We start from the raw sequence: 8,854 nt of genomic DNA, 5'->3' as shown, positions 1-8,854 counted from the left end.
CCAATAAATGACGGATCAAGAGACAAATAATCTGTCTTGTTTTCCCTGTTATTTTTGCATAATATACTCAGTGACTTTATCAAAAACAGTAATTTTTTTTTTTTTCAAGAATGACCACAAATTTACTCCTTTGAAACTTTGGGGTATCAGTACAGCATTCACTCTGATCAGTTCTGGGGATCATACAGGTACATAACATATGTATAATTAGTGACAGCATTATTGAGATTGGAAACTCAAGCATCCCAAAATAAAGAAGGGCCACAACTGAGATTTTTTGTAACTCCAGTCTTTTATGAGCTTCTACCTAATTTTTGACTAGCATGGCTAGTAAATCTTAGCATGTGCACCTAATGTTGAAGATCGGTCTATTTAAGACCTGAAGAAGTGTTTGTCTGTCCAAGCCTTTTTCTCCAACCAATGTATTTTGGTTTAATAAAAGATACTACCTGTGACTGCAAGTCTCATTTCACAAGTATCACTGATACAGTCTTTAATCAGTGCTGTATGTTATCTTTTTTACTGAATAAACATATGCAGTACTTAGTCACTCCTCTTCATGTAGCTCTTCATCAAATACCAGTGTGTTGCCCACAGGCTAAAGCACACTAGTCTCCACATCAAGTCTTGCCTGCCTCCCCCTCCTCCTCCTCCCTCTTTTGTCATTGCTCCCAGGTTTCTTGGCTGTCTGGTCCCAGTTTCACCAGTCACCATCTCTCTCTGCTGTGATTTGAGTGACTCTTCCTGCACCCTGTGTGCAAGCATCACCATGCTGCTTTTTCTCTCTACCAGTTCAGAGCAGTTATTGCTGAGAAAGTACAACCTCATCTGCATGCATTTGGCTGGAGAAAGCATGCTTAGATGCTCCAGGGACAGCAGGTGCACACTATGGTCACGGGAGTCTGGAAGCAAAGGAGAAACCTCTGTGGTGCGAGGGGGATGGCATACGTATGCTGTAGCCATGCGGGAGCTGGAGGTAGCTTACTGTGTCAGCAAAGAGAATGACTGGATTTTGGAGATCCATTCAGTTCCTAGATGCAGAGCTTCATGAAATGCAAACACACATGAAAACCTAAACAAAGCTGTTTTAAGAAAGTCCTCCTGCCCTGACTGTCCCCCTTGCCTCTTCATCCCCAGGCATCTATTCCTGCCTAGGTGTGAATTCACCACCTCTATGCAGGGCTGACACAGCTGCTTACAAGTCCATCCTGCGAGCTGCCTCACAGAAATGATCTGGCTCAAGAATACACCATTGGGTGTATTCACAACCTTTTACAACATAGTTACCTCAGAATTCCGCACTGAAGCTGCTTATCCTGGGTTATGCTAATTCAACTGACAGTGGCCATAGTGTAAAATTTCATCTGGAGAGCTGTGTCTATGCCAGTACCAAGAGAACTTTTTATGTCAATAATATTTCTTGGGATACATCCCATGATCCTCAACCCTGTAGCACACTTAGCTACTCTGTGAAATTCTTCCCAGGCCTTGTCCTTTTTGGATGGACAAGGATGGTGGGAGGGAGGCACAGAAGAGTGACTTTGCCATGCCTCCAGAACTACGAGTTTTATTAGCAGTTGATGAGTTTTACTGGCTTAAGTTAGTACCTCTTTCTCTTCTTGAGTCAGCCAATATAAATTACAAATATGTTTATGTTCAATTTAAGCTTTTTTGTGTGTGTTTAGGGTTCAGGACAAGTTAGTGTTCTAAAATGCCTATTTCTGCTTATCATGGGTTTTAAATATCCCTTATCTTTTCTGCTTTTAGTCTTCCTGTCCCTTTTTAACTTATGCCCCTACCTGCTTGATTCAGTGCCAGAATGGTGACAACAGCAGACACTGGAGACAGCATATACTGGAAGACAACATGGGTATCTTTTGATACTCTACAATATCTTCCTGAATTAGTTCCCCTCTCAAACTGCCCTTGTTCCAGATCTGAAAAACCTCTGAAAATTAGGTCCAAATTTATTTGTGGGAAGAAGGGGTAAAGTACTATGAGGTTTAGTGGAGCTGCTCCTACTCACACAAGGAATGAATCTGGAAAAAAGTGAGATTTAGTTTTGAAGTTCTGTGCTTTCATTAGTACTTATATTTCTTTAGCACCATGGGACCTTTCTCTGTGTTTCAAGCGCAATTCATGAGATTGTATCTGTGCAATCCCATCAGGCTCTTGTCAATAGGGATGTTGTGCTCTCTCCAACCAGATTATAAGAGCTCATTTGCTTTCAGCAGAAGTTTTACCAAGCATCTATTCATATCATAATGGATTATTGACATAACACAGCAGACTGTTATGAAGTATTCCACTATGTGTAATTAGAGAGTAATTAATCTGCATAATAAAAATCCATATGAACAGTTGTTGTCATTCATGCCCAAAAGCTGTTCATCTAAATGAAGCATCTAGTTTGTCCCATAGATTTAGGGATGCAAAACCGCACTTGGAAAAAATCTCATCTAAATTTAAGATTGCCAAAAAGGTGCTTTTACTTAGCAATGCAGATGTAGGCAATCTAATTTCCACCCCTCAAAAAAATAAAATAAAATGGCATACAGATTTGAATATTAGCTTCCAACTTTCATCTTGGATCATGTTTTTACAGCCACTTGGTAAGTCTTTACTTCCCCATTCCTCGTGCCTTTGGTAGGATGCCAAGGCCGTATAGAAGGAGGTTGCTCGGAGTCCTCCTGCCAGGGCTGGGAAGGAAGAGCGAGGTGGATTCTCTGTGCTTTGGGGCCTCGTGATTGTTTTTAACAATCCAGCCAGCCAGTGCTCCCATATCTGCACAATGGGCAAAAGGTCAAGCTAGCATCTGTATATCTTTTAAGACCCACTAAGATATGTAAAGTAAGACCTCAACTGGGAATATGGGTGGTTCATAGAGTATTACTGGGTGCTCTGTATTGGGAGAATTTTAGGGTTAAAAAAATGTGAGGGAACAGAAGCTGTGATTGATAATGCAGTTTAGTGCTAAGCGAGAAATCAGTAAGTAGGAGAAATATTTTATCCCCATGACCTGCTAGGGCTTCCTTCATGTGAGATTTTACTAGATCAAAATTTGCAAAGGAAACTGTGCTAGCAGGAAAAAGGACCTAAAAATATTTAATAAGATCTTTATATTTTTAAGAACTTGTTTTAATAAACAATTCTGTGATTTTTGTTTTACCAAGGAACCTCCTTGAGTTCAAAATTAGCCAAAGCTAATGGATATTAACTTTCACTGTAAAGAAAGGTTCTGTTCAGCTGCTACCACTCCTTGTTATGTTGTGGCAAAAATCCATCTGTAAGTAGCCTGAAAACAGACAAAGGAAACTTAAAAAGAAACCCAGAGGTAAAACCTCAGCTATCATTTTCACATCAGCCTTTTACAGTCAGAATATAATACAGGCATTTTGTGGTATCATAAAGAGTTGTTAGTTGTTCTTCTGGTGATTTAAAGCCCTCAAATTGTCAGCATAGTCTAGAATATTATTGTACAGAAAAGAAAACTACACTGCATAAATTCCACAGTACCTTTTCATTTTGGCATCAAAATAATAAACTCAATTACTTGAGAAAAGCTGTGTGTAGAGAGTACAGTGGGCTTGTCTTGGCATTCACAAGCTGCTGTGTGTGTGTTGAATTATGCAGAAGTGTGGTTCACAAAGAATTGAAAAAATGGTGCTGATACACGAAGGTACAGAAATATTCAGGTGAGCAGGTCCTACAAAGCAACTTTTAAGCACCTAGTGCAGAACTCTTACTTTTGTATCTCGAAATTAATGTCAAATGAATGGGTAGTAAGTTATTCTGGAATTTGTCCTACATCTGGTATTTAACTTTTGAATATTTATCTTTACAACCTTTATAATGTTTTTCAAATATAGCTTTTTGCATAATGTGAATTTAGCTGGTCAAACTCATAAATTGCAGGGTTCTCCAGATCGCAAGGAGAGGTGCATGCAGTTGCAGTTCTTAGCTGAGGAGGTAGCATTGGGGGGTTTATTTTCATTTAAAGCAAAGAATGTTAATTGTACTGTATGCATAAAACATTTGAGGCTATCTTCGAAGAGTCCCAAGATGTGTTATCAACCCAGATATTATATAGAGCTTACAAGAAACAGGACTCTGAATGTCTGAGTCAAAAAAAAAAGGCAAACACGATAAGAAATATGTTGAAAGACATTCTAAATCCCTTCATCAGAGGGGAGAGATAAAAATAATAACACTCACTAGCTAAAAAATACAATCTGTGGAAATCTTAATGAAGTTTAATGACTCATGCGAGCTGTATTGTTAAATTTACTATCCCCATTTTGCAACTAAGAAAAAAGAAATATGAAAGTGAAGACTAACATTTCATCTTTTGGGTGTATTACATTTTGTAACTTAATCCATATTCTTACGTGCTAGTGAAAGAGAGAAGAATTGTGTTCTTATTGCAAGTGAAAATTAAACTATCCCATAAAGCAGAAGGGGGAGAGAAATTTGCAAGGCAGAGAGAAAGACCCCCACTCTGTCAGGCAGCTAATGATCAGTGACCTAATGGGGGTTGTTTGAAAGCAGGATGCTGAAAGCTTTGAGAGGCCAGCCATCTGTATGGCTTTCTCCTCTGAAAGAAGAATGTGTATTTCAGCAGTTCTCAGTCAATGTCAGTTTGTTCTCTGTCTTACTGAACTGGCACTTGAATGCTGGTTGACCAAGCAAGCATCCATTGGGTTTTACATTGTGTGCTGTTCTGTGCATAGTCCTCTTCTCATGTTACTTGATCATTCTTTGGTTTCTTTACAGTCTCTTCTACTTTGGAATTTGTAAATTCAGGCTCTTACTCATTTTGCTCCTCCTTTTCTGTCAGAAGCTGTGGGTATCTCCTACCCTTCTGCAGTCTGTATGTGACAAAGACCAACTCTATGAGAGAGCAGGGCCTTCTGAGCCTCTACTTTGCTGTTATGTATTTTATAAATATATATATATATATCTAACACACTGTCTTGTAGTTGCTTAAATATACTTTGCCATCGTAATTTTATGATATTTATAAAGAACTTGCATTTCCACAGGTTTTTACAGAGATGGTTACATAACCAGGTAGTCCTACTGATTTCTATTAGCTATTTCAGCAGATGACAATCTCACTTTCAAGAATTCTGCTCTATAACTTAGTTGAGCTAAACAGAGGCTGCAGCTCCAAGGATTTTTTTTAAACCACCTTTTAACAATTTTGGTACAATTTTCTGATCAATCAGGATTACAATATGAAAATGCTATGCTCAACATTTTGGTTTCTGGCATCAGGTTCTGGTCTTTTCTTTTTCTTCAGCATACTGTACCACTATTTTTATGATCGTATTGTATCTATGTTTTTGTCAATTCGCTGTGAATTTGGCTTTCTCTTTTGAGTACTTATCTACATCTGTCTTTATACTGTTGTGTACTGATAAGGAAGCAAAATTATCCAGGTGGAAGATGCACAAACCCAGCCCCATCCTCATTTCAGGCATTCAGTGGTGAAGGATTTTGTGGCCCCATCTTAGTAGCTCATCTGGTTTGGAACAAGAACTCAGATCCTTGTTTAAAGTTATCTATCCATCTATCTATCTATCTATCTATCTATCTATCTGTCTGTCTGTCTGTCTGTCTGTCTGTCTGTCTGTCTATCTCTTTATAAAAATAACTTTTCTATAGAATGTACAGGGCATTTCAAAAAGACAGACCTGCCTCAATGTTGGATAGGTCGCATGGGACCCCAAGACTTGGCGCTACACTCTTGGTCCCCAAGATCCCCAGACATTATACCCTACAACATATCTTGTGGGGATATGTCAAAGACTTGTGGTTTTGTACTGCCATGACCAACTAATTTGGATAACCTCAAAAACAGAATCATGGCAGTGGTGACCTTAGTGGAAGAAGACACTTTGAGAGGTGTTTGATATGAATTCAACTCTCATCTCAATGTTGTCTGTACAGCAGGTGGAGGGAACGTAAAGCATTTGTAAAAAGGTTACTAAAACTTGATAACTCATTAAAGTGTTTGTAAATTTTTGTGTAATAGTAACATGTTGCCATCATGAAATACACCACTTTGAAATTGGGTTCATCTTTTTGAAACACCCTGTATATATGCACCCATAGATGTATGTATATGTGTATGCATAATGCATATGTAAATAATGTGAAGTATAGATATTTTTATTCCATATCTACATAAATATAGATATTAATATTGCTCAATTTTTCAATGTATTTTGGGCCAAAACTTCACCAGCTGTTACCTGCTTCCCTTACTTGGCATAGACTGGTAGTCTTTCCCCTGAGGAACCTGTTTTTCCACTTCTAATAGCTGCTGTTGTCTTAACCGGCCCAGGGAAGTGCACATCCCTGGCAAGATGTTCGAGGTTGGATTCAAGTCCTGGACATGTGGGGATCACTGGTGTTGTCTCTGAGAACACTTAATGAGGAAATCAGAGGGTTCAAACAGCCTGGAGAACAAAATGTCCAGCTGACAGCTCTTGGATTCATTCATGTTTCTACAACCTGAAATAAACAAGTTGTTGACAAAGAGACTGATGGCTCTTAAGATGTGGTTTGGTCAGATGTTGGCCTACAAAGGTTGGCTCTTCACCTTTAGCTCAGACCACATCTTCTGAGGCCTCCTGGTTTGGAACAGCAACTCATTAAACTCTCCAGAACAACCATCAATGATATTGTTGAGATCCACAATGGTACTCATTTTGTTCCTTCCAGATCTATTCATAGAGAGGTCCTTGTATGCGATATTGACTCTCTCTACAAATAGCTTCTGTTTGTGTCCTAGGGTTTACCAGTTTCCTTTGTATCATTAAGTGACTTGACTGTTGATTTGTCAGCATTTACCTTTTTAATCTCCTCCAGAGGAGAAATTAGAGGACTCAACTCACGAGCTCTTCCTCATCTTCCCTGGGAGTCAAGAAAGCTTTCCCCTCTTTGTTAAATATTCCTGGAGGAACTCCATAAGCAAAACCACAAGACTAAGATCACAGGCTCCTTGTATACTGACCTGTCTTTTTGAAACAGGACAGAGTAAGGGAAGGAGCTTTATTCAGTGGGTTCTGCTTCTACAGGGTTCTCAAGGCACAAGAGGAGACTGACAGTCTCTCACTCATTTTTACTATTAGGGAGCTGTGTTATCACATTACTTTATCCACACTAACATGGCCAGAGCAATTTTGTGTGGGCTTAGATTGACTTGTTTCTTGTATAGACTGAGTCCCTTCAATCCATCATTAATTTTAAAATCTTTTTTTGATTAATAAGGATACTTTATGTCCCTTTAAAGAAGTCTACTGAATCGTCTTGGTGAACATCCTCTGCCACCAGGCAGAGGTTGTTCCCTATGCCTTTGGTGTCCACAGGAAGCACCACTCTTTCTGCCCTAGAGGTGCTTGGTCTCTCTAGCTCTTGTTAGATGGCTTCTTGACTTTTCAGTTAGAGAAGTATGCCTTCCCAGAAATTTCTTTCATGACCATGGTCATCCAGTAAGCAAGACAATATATTCTTCCATAGCCTAAGGCAGTTTTTTCTCCAGTACTCCTAAGCTTTCAGTACAACTCCCTAAAACGCTGATTTTAGTGCCAAGACCTGCTCGTGTTGAGCTTGCTTCCAGTCAGCCGTAGGGAATGGCTCTCTGGATTACAGTTTACCTGGTTGGTGATACTCTGATAAACAACAGTGAAGATTTCAGCGGGTACTTGCAGCAAGTGTACTGATGTATCATGATGATTTATAGGACAGGACTTTCTGGTTAGCTTGTTTGAAATGCTCCTGACAGCCATACCCATGTTGTGTCAAAAAGTGGAGGGCTTTCCACTGGGGTTCGCTGAATGTTTTTGAAACTCCGCAAAGATTCTTCCCATCAGGGGCTTGCTCCCCATTGACTTGTCTTCACATCTTTGGTAGGACACTTTCCAAATCTTGTTCCTTTCTTCATTTCTCAGTGAAATCAGCCTTGCAGTTATTTCCGTCAGGAGAGCAAAAGTAGATGGTAGCCTTTATATATAGGCTCTTGTATACTACCTTTTGCAGAGTTCACCCTTTATATCCATCCTAAATACCTTCTTAAGTAGTGTCAGAATTCTCTGTTAGTTGGGAGAGTGACTTCGATCAGATGATTCTAAGCTACATGCTTCCAGGGCTGAGCTGCCTGGCATACCTTTGGTATTGTGTCTCTTGCATCAACGCAAAAATCATCTGGCTAACTGTGCTTGGATATAGTTACACTAACAGTATGAGTGACATTCAACCACATATCTGAAAGAAAAAGAGTTACAGATAAGTTACCTTTCATATATTACTTCTCTATTCAATTGTCCATTTCATTATGATCTGCTTTCTCTTTATATTTCTGCTTTCTGGACTTATGTTTTTCTTCAGTATTTGCTTTATCATCCAGTATCTGACATTTCCAGTACTAAAAGAGATAGAGTGCTTTACTTTAGAAATAGCTGCAAATGTTAACTTTTCTGAATTTTGTCTTGCCTTGGCTTGCAGTTCACATTAACCACAGCACAACTCATATGAGATGAGATTTTCTTGTTTATATTCAACACAATTAATTTCAAAAGTCTTGCTGAAACTTAAAATGTAGTATTACCTGTGTGTTATGTCCAACAGTAAATAGCATGCAGTCTTTTCATATTCAAAGTGATAATCCAGTCTTTGCACGTAGCAGTTTCCTGCAAAACTGCTATGATTTATTCTTTCTACCTCTTCTTTGCTTCTCTTCAGCTCTCATCTGCAGAATTTTGTGGAATTGTTCTAATTCTTACAAAGATAATGGATTTGCCCACAGGATGCTTTGGTCTATATTTTATTTCAAACCTTTGTGCAACCT

Source organism: Nesoenas mayeri (assembly GCF_963082525.1).
Source record: "Nesoenas mayeri genome assembly, chromosome: 2".
Classification (NCBI taxonomy): domain Eukaryota; kingdom Metazoa; phylum Chordata; class Aves; order Columbiformes; family Columbidae; genus Nesoenas; species Nesoenas mayeri.
The sequence above is the reverse complement of the archived record's forward strand: the minus strand, read 5'-3'. Positions refer to the sequence as shown.